Genomic DNA, 22,197 nt, shown 5'->3' on the forward strand with positions numbered 1-22,197 from the left:
CTTTACTGATGGTTTCCTTTGTAAGTCCACTTACGAGGGACACGCGGTCACCTTTACATGTATAAATTTTGGCTTTACAGCACAAAGGCATTCATTACACAATAAATTAATATGTGCTATAGTCATACTTGAACCGGGAATGCCTTTACGTTAGGCGGATGCTCTAACCACTACACTATTGTTGTTCTGCCTCATTTATATGTATACCAATGGTTCATAGCTACTCTGACATATGCCTCACCACTTCACTTACACAGCAGGCATCCATTCTCCTGCTGGGAAAACCACAGTACTACACTTCCGACATTCCCTGTTTCCCACTGCTCTGGACCCGTGCTGCATGTCTACTCACTCCAAGGATATTCAGAACTCCTACGCTTATAGTCTTTGCACATACGTGTGTTTAATTTGCAGGGTGTTTATGTGCTGGTCCGGGTTTAGGCTTGTTCGACTGGTGACTATAACTGCCCTGTAGCTGTTCAAATATCAGATGTAGCACATGTACAGTTAGTCCAGATTTTAACATTCTGCCTGTGTTTACAGACGCAGGTGTTTGGGCACCTCTCATCACATTATTAAGTCATCACTACATAATATAGGGCGGGGAGTGGTTCCACTACATAATACAGGGTGGGGGGGGGGGTCCACGTGTTTCCCTTCACATTTGGCTATTTCATTAATTTATATATACAATGAATATTATTCTGGACATCAGTTATAAATTCACTACAGGTATGCAATAGTCCTGTCAACAAATGTGACAGTTGTTTGGTGTACATATGTGTACGGACCTCTGTGATACTCGGGGACTAGTTTCTACAGTGACAGGGATAAGGCTATGACAAATCAGGGACAATCACGGACACTTCTGCCATATTAGTACTATTAACTTGGAACGTGTTGACAGATTCGTATTACTACTGATTTTCTGCAGTTAAATGCATCTATTACTCTTAATTGTGGTAATTAGTCATTCTCATTCAACATCTTTCCTCCAAAGGTCACTGGCTTTGTGAGTGACTAAGAGGCTGGCCAGTTCTTGTGTGAATGCTCTGACCATTGGTAGGGTTGACACATTGTCATATGTACAGGTTGGGATATATTCTGGGGACACCAGATTGTTTAGGCCAACACATACCCAGGGTCAGTGCAGGTTTAGAACATTCATTGTTTTCCTAGCTGAGAGCCAATACCTTTCACACTTTAGTTGTTAGTCTGTTTCTTGTATGAATTACATATTTTCTATCCTGACATGACCACTTTAGGCAACTGTTACATGCAGTATGGCACATAGTTATTTCCTACAATCACAGGACATTTGGCATTGTATCATTGTTGGTCAGGACACACCTACCCACACAGTGACTGTCCTTCACACAGTGGATCAGAGGGTATCCTGTTTATGTCAGTGCCTTCATCACCCTATTTCCAAGTGCCACTATGCGAATGTGTACAATATATTCTCTCGATTATTCATGTCGGGACACGTGTGTCAAGGGCAGGTGTTTGATCCTAGATAGGAGGTTCTGTATGACCATCTAGGGCTGGACAGTCTCATGCGCCACTACTGCACATTCCAACTTGTGTCCAGATGTCTACAGGACTGAACATCGTGTCTTGATACCCATTCTGATGTTTACACAAGTTACTTATCCAATGAGGGATATCGAAAAATTTAACAAGACCAATACCGACCATTCTTTCGGCTTTATGAAAATGTGCTGTGGGTTTTACATGCAAGGGATACATAGTTTGCAATCCTGAAACTGCCTAGGGTGACACTGCCTACTACATATGAGTAGTGGTCACTATGTGTAGATATGGCTGCACCAAGCTAGTAGGCCAAGTATGGCTGGATTTGGTGGACGTTCAGGTATGGGGGTGGGTTGTATGCTGAGGAGGGGATGATGGGTATTCCATTATGCATCCAGGTGTGTTGCATTTGAATTGGCCGGTTCCATCAGGACAAATCTGTGGGTATGTGCCAGTGACATTTCTGTACATTTGTATCGCACATTTAAATATTCATATGTTTACGAGATTGTGTTCTACAGTATGGCCTGCCAGGTTGTATTGCAGATGTGTATACATGTTCTTTGTGTTTTTTTCTGATTCCCCTGCTGCTCCCTCATACACCTCCAGTTCACCTATTCTGCATACGACACAGTCTCGCCTTTGAGGATTATACCATTACCCATCCCCCCACACACATATTCCTGACACCTCATCCATCACTGCTTTGGTTGATGGCCCATGGCACGGTCAAGGTAACACATTGCATACACTACATATGTCAGGTACCTGTATGGTTGTGTGGACTACCCTGGCATATTTCACCTTCCACATGCTATACATCACACACATAGGTACACGCCCATACTTAACTTTCATGACATAGTTGGTACACCCAGGTAATAACCATTGAACTGTGACACATCCTGACAAGTACGACTTGGACCGCATATGTGCGGATTTTGGCCGACTGCTATGATCATTGGTAGGATGCCACCTTTTCCTATGTCCAGGATGGGATATATTCCAGACATATATCCGATTGTACTGGACAACACATGCCCATAGTCAATGCTATGGATAATACTTTTCTTTTAAGCCTACATGTTGCCTTATTGTTGTAGTAGTTTATATGCTCCTTCTGTTTCGTTTTCATGCTTATTCTTTTTCCTGTCACATATGGTATGTTAAATACAGACATACCTATTGTATGTGACTATTACATGCGTTGTGGGATATAATTCTGTCATACGGTCGCTAGATATTTACATTTATCATGATTTTGTTATGGACACATATGCCCAGCTGTGTACTCTCCCTCACAATGTGGGACAGCTGGTGACCCTGACTATTGGGCTGGATGTAGCTATTGGCGGCACTCTAACATGATGCGTTTCACTTCCACTTGGTATAACTATCTACACTGCATTGGACTATGGCAACACGGCTTTCAATGTCATTTGTTCGAGGGATGGGGTCCCGTTATTCCCTACCGTGCATTTGTGTTTGCTTCTTCATTTTGTGTTCACATGAAATGTCTTGCATGCTTTGCATATGTTTCAGTATCCACGGACACTGACAGATATGATTACTATTGCATACAAATTGTTATATGCTAGCATTTTAGTTTGCACGTCGACAGCTGACATTTCCATGCCTCTGTGCTGCACTTCGACATGCCCTATGCACTCGCACTCGTTTCCTATGCACGTGGCTGTGGCGGCAGCGTGCCTTCATTAATATGCATTTGGTGCTACTGCGCCATCTTCATGCCACACGGTTGGCGCAAGCCTAATGCCGGCCTTGCGCCGAGCTTCATGAATCTCGGGGAATATGTGCCATGGCAAATTGTTTTTATCTGTTATTTGAAATTTGTTTTGTAAATCAAATTCATTTATTGATATTAAAGTTAGTAATTCTTTCCAATTTACAGAATAAGTTGAACTTATCCAGTCTGAAATTGTTTCAGATATTGTTGCTTTTATGTATGTTTCTATATCAGGAAAGTTTCGTCCTCCCTATTTCCATGACCTGCTATGATGTATTAACGTTATTCTGTTTCTTTTGGGAAACCATAACAATGTTACTAGGCATGAGTTTATTTCTTTGAGTACATTCCTTTCTGATAACAGTTATATTGCCAAAGCTATATATAGAATCTTGGGTAGTAAAACCATTTTATTAACTGTAGTCTATCTTCAAATGTTAATTATTTTGTTCCACTTTTCCAAAGAGATTTTATTTGTATTGATGATATTATTGTAGTTTTTTAAATGTAATTAATTATTATCCTTGCATAACTCAATTCCTAGATATTTTAAGGTAGATTCTTGTTTCCCTATAATGTGATTCCCCTTTGTCTGCAATTATTTTTTTTAATTTAAAAATAAAAATTTTGATTTTGATTTATTGAAATGGAGTCCTGAAGTCCTGTAAAATGTGTCATTTTAAAATATCTAATTCTTCTAATGTCTCTTTTGTATTGGATAATGTTAATAATATGTCATCAGCAAAGAGCATTACTTTAGAATTGTATTGTTCAATAAACATCTTCTCCTTTGATTTTTGTATTGTTACATATTGAATCTGACAATATTTTGATAGCCAAAGCAAATAGAATTGATGACATGGGACATCCTTGTTTAGTACGCGTTGTTATATGTATAGATTCAGAGGTGAAAAGACCTAGCTTAGCATACACTAAATTACTTGTTTATATATTTTTCAGTAGATGAACAAAGGAAATTCAAATAACACCAGAATTTTGAATAAATAGTCCCAATTTGGGGAATCAAAGGCTTTCTCTATGTCTAAGCCAATTATGAGTGTTTCTTTATTTTCTTTATTAACATAATCAATAAGAGAAATGATCCTTTTAATATTGTCATGTGTGTGTCTATGATATATAAATCCAGTTTGATCATTATTTATTGTTTTGGATAGTGGTATTTTCATTCTGTTAGTTAATATTGTCATAAATATATTATAGTCATTATTTAATAATGATATAGGTCTATATGAGGTACAGAGGTTTGGGGAATTGTTTTCCTTTTGGATTGGTGTGATTAAGGAATATCTCCAAGAGGGTGGTATTAAAGCTTATGACTGAATTTCTAATAGAGTTTTATGGAAGAGGGATAGTATCTTTAAAGGAAAAAGTTTATATGTTTGCATAATTATGCCATCTATACCTGGAGCTTTATTATCTTTACCCTTTTTTATTGTACCTGTATTTTCTTTGTAGGATATGGGTGTTTGCAGATCTAGTTTTAATTTTTCTGGTTTTTTTTTTTAATTAGAACATTTTTCATCTAGATTTAATTGATCAATATGTGTATTTTCTTTTTGGAAATGCTCCATATAATGATTTCTATAGGCATCGAGATTGTCACCTATATCCAAGATATTTTGCCCTTTCTTTTCATGGAAGATACTCTTAATGCTATTAGCTTTTCATTGTATTTTGATTCTTCTAGATAAATTATGTAGATATTTGGGAGAAGGGGCCAATGTATTAATTTTTAGTTTTTCTAAAGCTAAACTAGTTTTATGTGTTAGAATGTTGTTGTATTTATTGTTTAATACTTCAACTTTCTTTTTCATCTCCAAATGATTTTGATTTATTTCAGCTTTTACTGACAAAAGTTTGGATTGTGGATCTAATACTTCAGAATCCCATTCTCTGATTTGTTTTAATACCAAGTTAGGGCTTTACCATATATGTAAGCTTTTAATGAGTCCCATATCATTATTTTATCTCTATGGTGTATTTAATATCTAAGAAGAACTGTAATTCAGATAATGACCAGGGTTTGAACTCTTTAATTTTGGTTATATATGCTGGAATTCTGGAGTTAAAGTTTAATGGTTTGTACCCATTTTGAAGTTTTTGTATCAATGAATTGTGGTCTGAAAAGGGGCAGGGAGTGATTAAAAAATGAATGATTTCAGAGTGTAAGTCATGAGCAGCAAATATTTATCTATTCTAGTTTGGGTAACAAATCTGTGATCTTGATGGGAAAACAACAAAGATTTATCTTCTTTAAAACTGAAAGTGTCTACAACCTGAAATGATTCTACCCACTTGAATAAAGCTTTTGATACAGCAGATGCATACAGCGGTCTTTTATTTGTAGTTTCAGAAATATCAGATATACAGTAAAAATCTCCTCCTAATATTAAGTTGCCTTTATAATTATTGGAAATGAAATCCAAGAGTTTTTTTAACAGTTCCTGATCCAATGCCTGGGAACCAGTATAAGATTGGTTAGGGTCCATATTCTGTTATTATGCTTAACTATTACTAATGCCATAAGGCCTTCTTTATCTTCATACTTATAAATGATTTCTGGGTTAATCACACTTGTTTTCCATAAAATTGTTACCCATTTTGTCTTTGTCTTATAAGTGGATTGTGCCAATATCATATATTCTTTAGGATTTCATTTGTAATTGTCATTTGTTTTGAAATAAGTTTCTTGAAGGAAGACAATTTGTTCTTTGTTCAGGTTTACATATTTCAGTAGATTTGATCTCTTGCTAGGATTGTTTAAGCCATTAGTATTTAAAGATAATAAAGTTAAATCCATCTTAGGTTATTTGGACTAGGTATTTTTTGTTTTATTGTAACTATTAAACACTTTCCTCTGATAACTACAATGTAGATATTTGAGCTTTTAAAGGAAATTATCAGTTTCATACTTTGAGTGTTTACCAATAAAGTAATGTTTTGGTCAGGCATACTAAAATGTTTTTGTGAAATAAATTTAAACTAATGTTAACAAAACTAAGATCTGTACTAGCCATGGAATGAAAATCATTCATAATCTGATGGATAAACCTAAGTCCATCAGATTATCACTCATACCTTGACAATCCAGAACATCTGAGCTCCATAAATTGGAATAAGCAATATTTATATTATTTTGAACAGATATAGTACTATTGTAGATTAGACAGAATTCTAATACAATATAAATGTCTACTTATTGCATAAGCAATTAATATTTACATGAAAGATAGATGACAAGCAATTCAATCATAGTAAAGTAGGATGTATTTATTTATTTTTTATTTATTTATTTAAATTTGTTGACCGGGAGTATCCGACTGGATGTGGGTCCATTTTCAGCGGAGGCCCGGGGAGAAAAGCTCCACAGTAAAATAAACAGACAGTAGTTACATTGGATTACATACATTGGATTTACAATTTAACATCGGAATTACTTACAACATATTTACAGATGAAGAACATAGTACCATGTACTATGGTATCATATATAAAACCCCAGTAAAATATTATAGCACACAGTTATTTAACATATTCACCCATATTGCTGGAGTCTTTCAAAACATATTACTTAATATAAATAGATGGTAGTAATATTTATACCTAATGTTTATAATACAATTTATTTTACTAGATATATCAGAAATTATAGTTCATTGTTTGTCAGCATTTAAGTAATCACTTTGTCTGTTGAGAAAACAATACCACAGTGGTCCAAAAAGCGAAGGAAACCAAGCTACAGAAATGTTGAACTTAACGCAAAATTAATTCAGACGACAATAAAAATACAGCGTTTTCGCTACTGAAACTTCAGTAGCTTCTTCAGAGTGACTTTGTCTGTTGCTAACATACTTAAAGCATCAAGTTTGTTTCATATAAACATTGATGAAAGTGCATTTTAATTATCATTGCAGCCCTCTTCCCCCTATTTCCTACACATAATGATTTCATATCTGTCATTTCATATTAGAAAATGAGTGAAATTTTAGGTTAAAAACAGCAAATTCACTTATTGTGATAAATTATTACAAGTTCCCTTTCCATATTCATAAATTGCCATTTTATGGCATATACTGAAAGTTTTTAGATTTAAATGACAACATTCTGTTTTGAATAACCAGCAAAAGTTAAACTGAGTGATTATTGTCAATTTAATACTAATTGTTCAGTATGTGATTGTTACATTCTGTGACATTCCTAGTTCAGCCTTCTATTGTTTCCCTTGAACCATTTTGTCAGTTTGATGTCATGTATAAAGCATTAGTTACCTTGGTAACAGCTTAAGTATTATGCATGGTTAAGATGTATTACAAAACCACAATTCAAGTTAAAGCAATTATATGACTTGTTATGCACATTTACTTATATGAGAAAATCATCATGCTTCCCCTTGATGTTCAATATAGTGTATGGCATTTATGACAAGTTAAAACAGTAGTGTTATTATACACAAACCCATGTTATTAAACTGAGTGCCTATTGTCAATTTAATACTATTTGTTCAGAATTTGATTGTTATATTCTGTGACATTTCAAGTTCAGGCTTCTATTGTTTCTCCTGAACAACTTTGTCAGTTTCATGTTATGTATAAAATATTAGTTACCTTCGTAACCACATAATTATTATATATGGTCAAGATGGGTTACAAAAACTATAATTCAAGTTTAAGCAATTGCACAACATGTTATGCATATTTACTTATATAAGAAAATCATCATACTTCCCCTTGATTTTCAATGTAGTATATGTCATTTTTAACAAGTTAAGACAGTAGTGTTATTATACACAAGCCCATGTTATTAAATCCTGTCTTTAATATCTAAATTCAGAATACTGCTTCATCTTATATGACAATTAAGTATTTTATGTCTAGATTTACTAAAAATCATACATTATATAACTATTGTGTATGTTTTTTTTTGTTTGATTTTTTTTGGCTGTTCCTTAGTTATTTGAGAGACCACAAGCTGTAATAATTATTCTTATTATTAGCTCCTTCCAAGCATGTTTATACAGTCCATAGACTTTAAATTATGAGACTCTTCTAGTTTATATTTTGTTATAAGTATATTTCCATCCTTACATGCACACATATCAGTACTTCAAGCACGGGCAACAATGCCCATCCACTGCCAGAATACCATTCACTAGTTCATGTGGTGTGTTTCCAGGCTGTTCTTAAAATATTCAAACCAATATTTGTCCTGTTCCATTTTACCAGCCTGTTTCATGCAGTGGCCACTCTGCCAGTGAACCACTCAATACACTTTCCATTCCCACAGATATTTCCACAAAGGAAATCTGATGACTCTCTAGCACTTCCCGGCAACCCCAAACACCACTAGAATCAGCTATCCCCATATGCCCAACACATTTGATCAAGTTCACCTCCCAGACCACTGCAAAGGGTACTGCACAAGACCAAGTGCTCTTAGTCTTCCATAATAACTCAGACTTCCACTCTTATATAAGTCCTTAATGTGTTTGGACCAAAATTCATTTTAAATATAAAATTGTGCTTATTTTTTTTCTTATAAAGAATCAACTTAATCAGCTAAACAAAGTGTTGGGGAGACCATCAATATCTCTACACGTGGTTTAAAACAGCCCTTTTATTATATATTTTTTTTTTTTAAACCAAAAATGTCATTTTCGAGAATCATCTCTGAGGCTCCTTAGAGCCATTAACATTATTATCACTCTCTCTCCATTATCATAGCAACCTGGGAGTGTCTATTTCTGTTAGCGTGTCTGTGTAATGCATACCAGAGGCTCGCAATGCACCTGAAGCAAAGCTTCATGTCACTACAACTTCAAGCCTAAATTCCCTCCCTTTCAGTGAGGCAGCAGCCAGGAAAAGAACAGAGAGCAAACAGATCAAAAAAAAAAAAAAACCTCCCAGCAAGCCGCCACAACAAGAGACAACACAATCTTCCAGCCCTCACACCTCTCACTCAACAGATGTACAAACAAACCATTCTCTGCCAAAATATCCCAAATCACAGTTATAGCCACCCTCTTCTCCTAGATCCTGGCTAAAACACCAAATGTCTCTTCCTAATACACAAGCATCAGTACACCTTGATCACAAGCCGCATCCCACAGCTTTCCAGAAATGAAAACGGCAACATATAACAGCTGGTAGACACAGCTGCATCCACAGACACCATGTCAGGATTAATCAAACAGCACTCAAAGCTGTGATACTTACCATAACTGATATTAATTATGTTTAGACAGAATAATAATGACATTTGTACTTGCTGCCAGACACGGCTGCCTCCACGCGCACCATATCAGGATTGATCAAACAGTATCATAGCTGTGATACCTGGCATAACTGATATTAACTATATTTAGACAGAATAATGATGACATTTGTATTAAGAGCTTGCTACTATTATTTAACCAAGATAGAGTCTATATTACATTATTCAATACTAACATAATCGAAAATGTAATAGTCGACTCATAAATGTCTAAGTGCTAGAACCTCAAACGTTTCAACAAAGATCTCTGTAGAGTGTAGAAATGGAAGTTTTCTATTGTCTGCACTGTAGTGCGATCTCAGAGTTGGTATACTTAAGTAGTGGGTGGTGTGGGGGCTTGCCTCCCTGCTTACAGTGTTTAAATGGTTTGTTTGGGTTGTTTTTTCTTTTTATTAACTGTTCGAAGTTTTAGCACTTTGACATTTACTGGTCGACTATCATGTTTTTGATTACATTAGTATTTGATAATGTAATATAGACCCACCAGGATATACATGACATTTATAAATCATGCTTTAACTGAAGAAGGCATTAGTCTCCATGACAGCATTTTTTTTTCAAAACACTTTACTGTTACTATTATATATTATATATTATATATGTTATAGGGAAGCACCCTAGACTGGATTCTGGTATCACACCCTTACCTTATCTCAAGTAGCGGTGCACTCTCTGACCCTCTCAGTGACCACTTTCCTACTTTTGCTCAACGTCACTCTCCCTCTATACAGCTGTCACATACCACCATCTCTGTATGCTTCTTAAAGAACTTCAACCAAAACACCTTCTCTGACCTACTTAAACAATTAAACTGGAGTCTCCTATATACATTACCCCTAGATGAAGCTGTCACCTATTTTAATACATCATTTCTAAACCTTCTCAATACCTTAGCCCCCCTTAGAACAAAAAGAATAAAGAGCAAAACTATCCCATGGTTAACAAAAGACACCTTAGCTATCATGTGCCTTCGTAACAAAGCCTTGAAAAACTACTATAAATACAAAACCCTAGCCTCCCTAAATGTATAAAAAACACTCCGCAACAGAGTTAAAAAACTTATCAATTCTGACCACAAATCCTACTATATCACCATCCAAAATAATCATAAGACTATCCCCAAAAGGTTCTGGAATAGTATCTCCTCCCTCTTCAACCCTGGCAAAAAGGAAAACCCACAACCCGAACAAAATACTTCTGATACCGACCTCGCCTTCCAATTCAATAACTTCTTTATTGAATCCATAACTAAATTAACATCATCATTTACTAATAACTCTACTCCCCCAGCTACAACTCCAACTTCCCCTTCCTATCTAGGCTCTTCGACTCTGACCCATATGTACTATAAAAAAACTGCTTCTCAAGTTAAAACCTTGCTCTAACGCTCCCGATAACATCTCTTCCTTCTTCCTAAAGATAGCTACTGAAGCTATTGCCTTCCCCATTTGTGTACTCATAAATCGGTCAATCCAAGAAAGTTATGTTCCCCAAATTTGGAAAAAAGCTTACATTATTCCCCTCCATAAGGGAGGTAACAACAACACCATCTCCAACTTTAGACCTATTGCCATCTTATCCCCCATCTCTAAACTACTAGAAAAATGTATCCACATACAACTACTACCTTACCTCACCAACAATAACCAATTAACCCCAACACAACATGGATTTAGACCTGGTCATAGCACTACTACTGCTCTTCTATCCTTCCTCGAAACTGTAAATAAAGCTAGAGACTCTAACTGTATTGTCTCCACTCTCCTCCTAGACCTTTCTAAGGCCTTTGACACCATCTCCCATTCCCTGCTACTCAACAAACTCTCTAACCTACATCTTTCCCCCTCTTGCATAAACTGGTTTTCTAGTTACCTTTCCAATAGGCAGCAATCTGTCAAATGGAAGAAATCTATCTCCTCCTACCTCAACACTGTCACTGGTGTACCCCAAGGCTCCATATTAGGTCCGTTATTGTTCAACATCTTCATTAATGACTTCCACCACAATATCCCAAATGCTAAAATAGTCCAGTATGCAGATGACTCAACCATTATCTGTGCTGCAAGCTCCATTCCCTTGCTTATAGAACTAACTCAAGATGCCTTCTCAACCACTGAAAAATGGATGCATGACAATCATCTCACTCTCAATCCATCAAAAAACAAACTCATCTTATTCACCCCATCAAAAATAACAAACTCTTTCATCATAACCAGTCAAAATAACACAACCCTAGAAATTGTTTCCAGTGCTAAACTGCTAGGAGCTCTCATTGATAATCAGCTTACATTTGATTCCCATATACAAACTAACATTAAAAAAACACATCAGAAACTAGGCATGTTCTACCGGCATATCCACTTCCTCTCCCCATCTACTAGATTCCTCCTATCTACCACATACCTTATCCCCTCTCTCCTTTATGGTGCCCCTCTTCTAACCAACCTTAAATCCTCTATTAAAACAAAACTCTCCTCCTGCTACAACAAAATCGCAAAATTCGCCCCTGGCCACAGATCCTCCTCCCATCACTGTACTGCCCTCCACAAACTAAATTGGCTAGAGCTCCCAAACTACCTTACCTACACTCAACTAACTCATGCTCATAAGCTCATTTTCAAGCCCTCATTCAGCCCCTCACTCTCCTCTGCCTTCCCCATGCACCATCCTAATAGACCCCTTAGAACCAGCACTCAGAACCTATTTGAACTCCAAAAACCTGCCCGTCCTGCAGGCAAATTCTTACTTTCCTTTTCCCCGGCCTGCCTCTGGAACTCCCTCCCATCACATATCCATAATACCAGCAGCCTTCCAGTTTTTAAATCTCGCCTCCATTCACATCTATCTTCTGTCTGGGAATGCTCCTGCACCCATCCTGCATAATCCTTCCAGCTACTAGTCACCCCTTAATCTACAACTCTTCCCTTCCTTGAGAACATTCATATTGTAGTTAACCTCTTATGTAAATATTCTCTGTCACATCTACTAACTAAAATCTTACCTAATACTTTCTCTTTCCATTTGCTAGTGAATATAGAAGTTAAAAATTGTAAACTTGTTCTTATTGTTACATACGCTCTTCTGTTGTTTGTCCTGCTGCATTAACATTATCTTCTGCTTATATGTACTACTCTGATACTTTAACAAACTGTTTGTTATATTTATCCTACTATATTTTACTTTATCCTTAGTTGTATATGTTGACATTGGGCCGGATTCATGAAGGCTTGCACGGAGTCTAAGAGTAGTGTAAGACTCCATGCAGCCTTCGCGATCCAGGAACAGCCCAATGTCCGTGTAAGAGACAAGCTAAAATGGCTCTTACATGAAGTGGGCGTGGATAAGCTAATCACCTCACTTGCAGCCGAATAGCATGCAAATGAGGATGATTAGCGATCCAGGAAGCCCAGAACAGCCCGTGTAAGAGCCGTTTTAGCTGCAGAAATGTACTCAGTTGACAACTGAGTACGTTTCTGCAAAAACTGCAATGGAGCCATGTCATCTCCAAATAAATGGTACATATGTGTCAGGCAGCATGCCAATGGCCAAATATGTGGCCATTGGCAAAGTAACCTGATGAAAATATATTAAAAATATAATTTTTTTTCAGCGATTGCTGATGTTTAAATCCAGTGCAGCACCGCGCAAATGGGCTGCACTGTATAAAACATAAAAACGAAGGTTTTAAACCTACAAATGTAGGTTTTATGCAATACATGGAATGTCAATGCAGGGACCAGCAGACCAAAACCAACATGGCCACCGTGTAGTGGTTGCTAAGGGGGGAAGCTGAGTCTAAGACATGTAACTAAGCATTAGTAGGCAATTTGATGCAAATGAGTGTAAGGATACTGAATTCCACTGTCACATAGCAAATGAGCACAGTCTGAGTAGTGTAAGAGTTACAGAAGGGGAAGGAACAGAGTAAGAGATAGGTGACATCACAGGGGGGAATGGTAGAAAGAAATGCAGTTCATTGGAGGTCAGAGTTACATGACAGATGTCAGACAGATATCATGGAAAGAGGTGTGCCACTAACTAAGCATGAGAAAGTCAAGAAATTGAAGGTGTACACTGTTGCCTACACCAAAGTTTCTTGCTGGATGTGTATCTTGCGTGCGCACCATGAAGCACGAGTAAGGCAGTGTGCACACGTGTAAGACAGACTGAGCATGTGGGAGCGTGTTGGGAGATGTTTAACACTGTTTGCGCGGGCGTGCATTCATTTTAATCCGAATAAGCAGATTCTGAACCGTGTAAGTATGTGTGCGCGCATGTAAGCCACTGTGAGCGTGTTTCTGCTGGTTTACACATGGCTCCACCCTGAGGAAACAGAAAGGAAAAAGGAAGCAACAGATTTAGTAGGAAGCTAGCAGGGAATACTGCTGGAGCTAGCAGGTGAAAACAATTAGATGCAGGCAATTACACAGGCAGAATAGTAGCCCAGTCCAGCACTTAAAACTCTGCAAACAACAGTGCAGGATGTTTCTCTCAAGAGACACTGCAAGACAGGAGTTAAGTTATCAGAAGTGAAAACTGAAAAAGCTGAACTCAGAGCAGAAATGTTAGGGGCTGCCATAGCTGTCATAATTAGACATAGGCGACTTGCTGAGGGTGGTGACAATGCAGATGGTGCCAGACAACCCACAGTGAGTCGACAGAGAAGAGTGTACAGGCCCAGGGTCACCTACCATGGGTTACATGAGATGGAGATAGTAGAGCGCTATAGAGTGGACAGAGACCTCCTGCAGCAAATAGTGGAGCTGTGCAGGCCACGCCTCACACACAGAACCAACAGAGGGAAGCCCATCCCAGTGGAAACCAAGGTATGCGTTGGCCTAAGAATACTAGCAACAGGTACCTTCCAGAGACCAACTGGTGATATGATGGGGATATCACAGGCATCAGCCTCCAGGGTACTACACCAGTTCCTGGATGCCATGTCAGCACATGTCGGTGATCATGTATATTTCCCCAATGCCCGTGAGGTATTGGCCAGCAATATGCATCTCTTCCAGCAAATAGCGGAATACCCTGAGGTAGTGGGTGCAATAGACTGCATGCACATACGCATCAAAGCACCAGCCGGTGAGCGGGGTAGGGCATGCATCAACCGCAAGGACTTCCCCTCCATCAACTGCCAGGTCATGTGTGATGCCCAGGGCATAATAATGAATGTGTGTGCTGGCTGTCCTGGGAGCTACCATGATTCCCACATCTGGCATTTGATGCAGCTGTACCAGACATTTGCCAATGGGGACATCCCGCATGGACACCTCGTGGGGGATGCAGGTTATGCACTGGAGCCGTGGCTGATGACACCCATCAGAAATGCACACACACCTGAACAGGAACGCCATAATGAGGCACACGCACAAACACGTAATGTAATAAAGCGTGTGTTTGGGCTGCTCAAGTCACAGTTCCGGTGTCTGGACATATCTGGTGGAGCCTTGCAGTACACACCAACTACATGTACCCAAATTGTCATGGTATGTGCTATGCTACATAATATGATCTTGCAAAAACAGCTGCAGCAGGACCAGCATAGGGCCAGGCCAAACAGCCCCCCACCATTGCCAAGGCCATTACAGGCAGAGCGTGACTCAGAGGAGGAACAACCTGAGCCTGCCCCAGTAGGCAGAAGGAGGCATGCCCAGTATACCCTGGCCTTGGCAAAGAGGCAACGCATAGCACATACACTGGCTCAGTAGGAACCCTGGGAATGATACCCCTCTCTGACTCACTCATATAGTAACAGGGATGCCTAACATGACACAACCTGCTCTCAAACATGTACATGGAAGTGTAATATGCGCATCCGACAGAGGCAGCCCTGCAGCACCACCTGAGGCATGAATGCTATGTGTTAAGTAATGTAACACCATGTACTATATGCACACCTGAGGACCCTGACTCACATCCTACCCTCACCAACCATCATGCCACAACATGACAATGAGATGATCAAGTGCAATAATTGACGGAAGTATCGCAGTTAGTCAAAGGGGATCCAATGTGTGCCAGTATGGGATGACATGCTGAGCATGACATGATGCACCACCTGCTAGGACTGGCGTGCACCTATCAGTGCAGGCCATATGGATACTGGCAAAGGCTGTTGTTACCCACAGTGTGCCCTGAATAGGTAAGGCTCAAAACACAAACCTATCTCCATAGGTATCAGAAGGGATAAGAATAAGATAAGGGATAAGTCGAAACAGCAAGATGCATGCAGTCTAAACTCACCCAGTATGGAGAATCGTGATATCTGCGCTGTAATAGAAAACTGAGCCAAGGCTCCCAACAGCACCCTAACACTACCAGGTTACACCTTATACTGTGCTGTACAGCCTCAAAACATGGAACAAGCTACAAAAGGAGGGTGACTAGCAAGAATTGTCAAGGATAACCACACCCCCATGTTGGTACCACAACAAAAAGCAGCATGGACTAGCCATGGTCAAGTAACAGTGGCTAAAACTGCCCCCCAGTTTATAGCCTGCTACAGACTACTGTCCCAACACCAGGAACTGCACCTGGCCTATGCTGGAATACATGAATATATCAAGTCCTCCAAACCACATTATATTGGGTGACTGAAAATACCCAGACATAGACTGGGAGCATTATACTAGCTCCAACAGTGTAGGACAAAAGTTCATAGAATCCATAAACCAAAAGGCCCAGGAACAGCGTACCACTCCCACAAGAGGGGTAAGCATACTGGATGTGATAATCAGCAGCATGGGTACTGGATGGCAAGATGAGAAGTGTATTGCTCACTGGTAAAACCAGACCATAGAGTAATCACACTGGATATACAAATCCTGACCACAGTCCCTGGCCAGAAAACCACAGTGGAAAACATGTGTTAAGCAATATTTGCACTCCTCCAAACTGATATGGAATTCATTAAAGGTCCTGTGCAGGTGCAAAATATGGGCCACACCTCAGAACCTGTAATACAGCCATTCCATGAACACTGCCAGGAATGCTTGGATTATGCAATCCTAAATTAAAACAAGACACAATGCCATACACGCAGGAATCTGGCATGGTGGACACCAGCCATAACCAAACCATGCAAGAGAATGAGGAAGCTACTACATGATAGAGCAAACATAAACAATGAAGTAATCACTGATCAGTAGTATGGCAATAAAATCTGCCCACACATACAATCCACTAAGGCCAGCCACAACAAGTTGAATCTGTGAATCCTGAGGCAATGTTACACCTGCCCCAAGTGCACAGACAACCCCCAACTCCACCCAAGAAATACAAATATATGTGAGAGATGCAACCATCTATCCAAACTGGAGGCTGAGCTCCCTCAACTCAGTTCTCCCAAAACTAGTCAGGAGGAGAAGGTAACCACACACACACCACAAACACAGTCCTACATAGACCTATCACAACTGCAAACCAAACACATAAACACAGAAAAACATTCCCAAAGGCACAAATTACAAACACAACACACCAACAGAGGCCTCTAAAGCAGATACCCAATCAAACAACCTCCAAACATAGCACATGCAACATATAGTACAAAAAGCTGGTGTGCTAAACAGTCACAGGCCAGAAGGAGAAACAACATGCCTGATACAGTTGTAATAGGTGACTCCATAGTCAAACACACTGCTGTCCCACACACCAGACTGAACAAGGGAAAGGGTACAGTAAGCTGCCTGTAGGCTGCCACAATACGCCACATAACAGAAGTATGCAGGTCACTCCAAAGCAAGTAGAAATATGATGCAGTCATAATCCATGCTGGTGTGAATGACCTGAGATGTACCTCCCTAGACTACATGAAAAGAGACATAGATGAGCTCTCTGATTATGTAGTCCAGGCCGGTATGACACTCACCGTTTGCAGCATCCTACCCTTACCAAGAATAATGCCACAGTACAAACACGGAATGATCAGTCATAGCAAGTGGCACACTTACTGGTGTCATTCCAAGGGGATCAATGTCTGTCTGCTTGGGATGTCATGCTTGACAAGCCACACCGCTGTTCTTGGGATGGCTTGCACCTGTTACGCCTGGGCGTCTGAATATTGGATAAGGCCTTTGCCACCTCCATAGAGCCTTTTGTAGGCAAGGCTGAAAAGACTGACCCACCACCCTAGAAAACATAAGTGGAAAGAAACATAAGGGTAATGCTGACCAATGCCAGATGTGTAAACCCCAATATGCATGCTCCCAAGGCCATCCCCAGTATGGAGAACATCGATGTCTGTGCAGTGACAGAAACCTGCTGCAAGCCTCCTGACAGCACACCAGCACTACCAGGTTATACCACGTATCATGTGTCATGACCCCAAAACCTGGAACAAAACATAAAAGGAGGGTGAGTATCCATATTCAGCACAGACACCCATACGTCCAGGTAACTGACAATGCACAAAGCATTGGAGTCCACTCATGTGCAACTAACTGTAGGCAAGACTGCTGTACAGTCTGTAGCATGCTACAGACCACACTCTCACACACAGGAACCCCACCCAGCCAACCTGAAGACACTGGACAGTATGAATGTCCCACCAAATACCAAACAAGGTACCACAAATTACCACATAGGTGGTAAACCATTATGTATGGAAGGAGTAACCAGGGACCTAGGGACACAAGTGGACAGTAACCTGTTATGTGACACCCACATTGCCAATGTGGCTAGGAAGACTGTCTACATTTGACACCGTATCAGGAAAGGATTCACATCTACGTCAACAGAGGTCATTGTGCCCCTATACTGTTCTCTAATCACACCCATAATCTAGTACAATGCCTCATATGGGATGCACCTTACCTGACACCTGCAGCAGTTAGAAAGACCTCAAAGGTACCTCACCAAGAGGATAAAGGGTCTCAAATATATGTCATATGCTGCCTGGCTGTAGACACCCCAGCTGAATGCAGTCACATACTGCCTCCACAGAGGCATTGCATGCCTGTTGTAGAAGGCCATGCCCAACTCAGGAGTAATGGACATGATCCACCCCAGAAAACTCAAATCCATTGGAGCTGTGAGAGTGAGAGATGTCAACCTCAACAAATAATGAAATAGGATGTGCTGGTGGGACAGATACATAATCCAGAGGCTCCCCACACCCTGGACCAGAATCCCACTCCATATTAGGCAGAGCCCCTCACTGACACTCTTCAACAGGAATCTTGAAAAGTGGATGGATGATTGTAGAGTTACACTGGGGGTCTTCACTGTGTCATGTCCAGACAGAGGCACGGCAAAGCAAATCATAAATGGCCATAATATTCACATAGCAAGGGGTGGCAAAAGCCACACACACTCTGGCTAGGCTAACAAATGCCTTAGGGTGGATAGCCTAGTATGAACCTATGAACCTATGAAGATACAAATTGCACAGGACACTAATGATAATCCCAAGGCTTTCACAACTGATGGTAGGAACCATGTTGGGAATTCACAGATATGCTCTGAATCACACAAATATCACAAACACACGCACATATTGCCAACATACATCCTGACAGGTGCAGTGCAACCCCCCCCCCCCCCCCGAATGCAGAATATCTATCCCAGCAGACTGCTGGCCCCTGACATTGCAGATGCTGAGGTAACAGCCAACATCTACAAAGCAAAACACACAGCAGCAATGGTATGAGATGGTGTCCTGGGCTTAGTGCAACATGGACTCCAAGATGAATGGAATGCCAAACCACACTACTGCTCAATGTCAGCCTTATCACAGAATATGTACCCAAAGAGCAGTGTACAACAACAGTGGTCCTTCTCAACAAAGGTGTTGCCTGAATGGATACTGAAAACTACTACCCCAGAATCCTGAGAAGCTCGGTCTGCACAGCTATGGAAAGGATTAGCATGTACCACAGACATAAAGATATTGGAGACCTACTGACACCGGACCCTACCCAGTGTGGCTTTCTTAAGTGCAGATCCTGCCCCTAAACATGTTTGACTCAATTGAAACAGTCATTAAGGTCTTTGATGAGGGCAATGTGGTCCACACAGCGTAGCTGGACCTTGCAAAGGCTTCTATACAATTCCCTACATGTTCATTATAGATAAGCTCACCAGCTTAAATATAAACCTCTATGTCAGTAGAGGGGTTGCAAACCAGATCAAGGACAGAACAGACATGGTCAGACATGCTGCAGCCATGTCAGACTACAAACCAGATATAACTGGCATCCCACAAGGCTTGGTCCTGGGATCTCCCTCGTCTGGTATATATGTCCCATAGGTACAGGCAAACATAGAAGGACTGTGTCCAAACATGTTTGCAGAGGACTGCAAACTGCTCACCACATATGATCCACCAGCTGACACAAGCATCCCACAAAAGGGCCACATAGAAACAGACAACTGGTGCCATAGCCATGTCAGCAAGCTAATTGCAGAAACGTGTATAGTCAACCCCCATGGATATACAGTAAGTGCCCACCAATTACCACATAGGTGTTAACCCATTATGTAGTTAACATGTAATGAGAGACCTGGGGACACAAGGTGATAGATATCCTGCATTGGACAAACATGTGCTGTAGTGTTTACAGAAACATACCATATACCCACCTAATCATGAAGGTTGTCAGATCTAGATAAGGAGGTCATTGTGGCTCTGCAGTCATCCTTCATCAGTGGTACAATTGACTACAATAGCCCCTGTGGGATGTACCTCAGCAGACACCTCCATCAACCGTAAAGTCCCCAACAGTACCTCACCAGGAGTATCAAAGAGCTTGCACAGATGCCATGTGTTGCCTGTGTTGCTGGTATCAATAAACATGCTGCACCTTGTACAATCTGAATGGCAGTGAGCTATGCACATGAGAGACCTGAACCCCAGCACTGACTTACATAGGACAAGCTGTACTGCATGATCCATAACACAGAAGCTACCCTCACCCATGAGTGAACCCCCAGTACAGGCTACCCATAGAGTCACTTATCAATCTTCCTCAATAGGAATCTTGATGAGTGGATGGGAGATGGTAGCTTTATCCTGGGTATCACTGTCATGTCACAGGTAGACAGAGGCACAGTATACTAACCATGACATATGTCATGGCTAACTCCACTTACAATGTGTGTTGAAGGACAAACACACTCTCTGACTAGTATTAGAAATGGCCTAGGGCACATCGCTAGTGTTTGCAAATGCACACCTATGTTGTGGAATACACTACCAATGTTGGACAAGCCTGATTTAAGTAGTTCATATCTGAACAGAATGCAACATGCTCAGATGTACACAACTGGCCCCTAACCAGGCTGTTGTGCCCACTATCGAAATGTAAAGCAGTGATAGCACTAAAGCCCAGGATACTGTCCACCACAGTCAAAGTACTACCAGTACACTATACAGTACTACAGTGTTAGGTCAGTGTGAAAGGATGTTTACAACTGTATGCAAAGTATCCCATGCAAACACTGCAGGCACAGTATAATCCTGTTGTGTTCACACACAAAGCAGTTGTACAGTAACTACACAACATGACACACAACACACAACCATAAACGTGTGATATTTGTTGAAGTTCACACTCATCCACAAATGTGGTGGGCTGCAGAGTCCAACATATGGAATGCTCACACTGGGCATGCTCACACACTTTGATAAATGAGAGATATGTCAGACAACATGCCATGGGAAGGCTGAACTGGGCATGCTCACACACTTAGGCCAAATCTCAGTTTAGCAGTTGGACACACATATCTGGCATTTTTATGTGTTATTCCAGGAACCAACCACATTACAGCAGTCTGCCCAGTGCACACAGTTAAATGACTACAGAGACATACGTGATATAGTGGATCCCTCCCATATGCAAACATCTTCCACAGATGCACAAGTTGTTCATACAAACAGGGAATGCTATGGCAATAAAGATGAGCAAACAGTCTATCAGCAACAAATAATGTGCGTTTGACAATTAAACATATGGGTGTAGAGGTCAACACTAGGCTGTTTGCCCTAGGCAATGACAGCTTAGCCAGAGTGTGCTTGGTGTCTGCCTCCCCACAGGATGCACAGTCCCCTTTCTAAACACCGATGATGTCAGCACCCTATAAGTACAGCAGGAGAAAAGAAACTTCTCAGTAATGCGAATAGCGCGCTCTGCTAATGTGTCTGTCGCAAGTGTCATAACATAGTTAGGTAGGTGTTTGAATCCTGCGAATGCTGTGTGAGTGGGGTTGGTGTGTGTGCAAGTCTATTAGAGAAAAATGTCCCTTTTGGCAACTGAGAAAACACACTACAAGATGCACATTCCCCTTTCTAAACACCGATGATGTCAGCACTCTATAAGTACAGCAGGAGAAGAGAAACTTCCCAGAAATGCGAATCGTGTGCTCTGCTAATGTGTTCGTCTCAAATATCATAACATAGTTAGGTAGGGGTTTGAATCCTGCAAATGCTCAGTGTGAGTGGGGTTGGTGTGTGTGTGTGTAAGTCTGTGGGAGAGAAATGTCCCTTTTGGCAACTAGGAGAACAGACTACAGAATGCACATTCCCCTTTCTAAACACTGATGATGTCAGCACTCTATAAGTATAGCAGGAGAAGGGAAACCCCCCAGTAATGTGAATAGCACACTCCGCTAATGCGTCTGTC

The sequence above is a fragment of the Protopterus annectens genome, chromosome 1.part0 (genome assembly GCF_019279795.1).
Source record: "Protopterus annectens isolate FY-2018-M chromosome 1.part0, PAN1.0, whole genome shotgun sequence".
Lineage (NCBI taxonomy): Eukaryota > Metazoa > Chordata > Ceratodontiformes > Protopteridae > Protopterus > Protopterus annectens.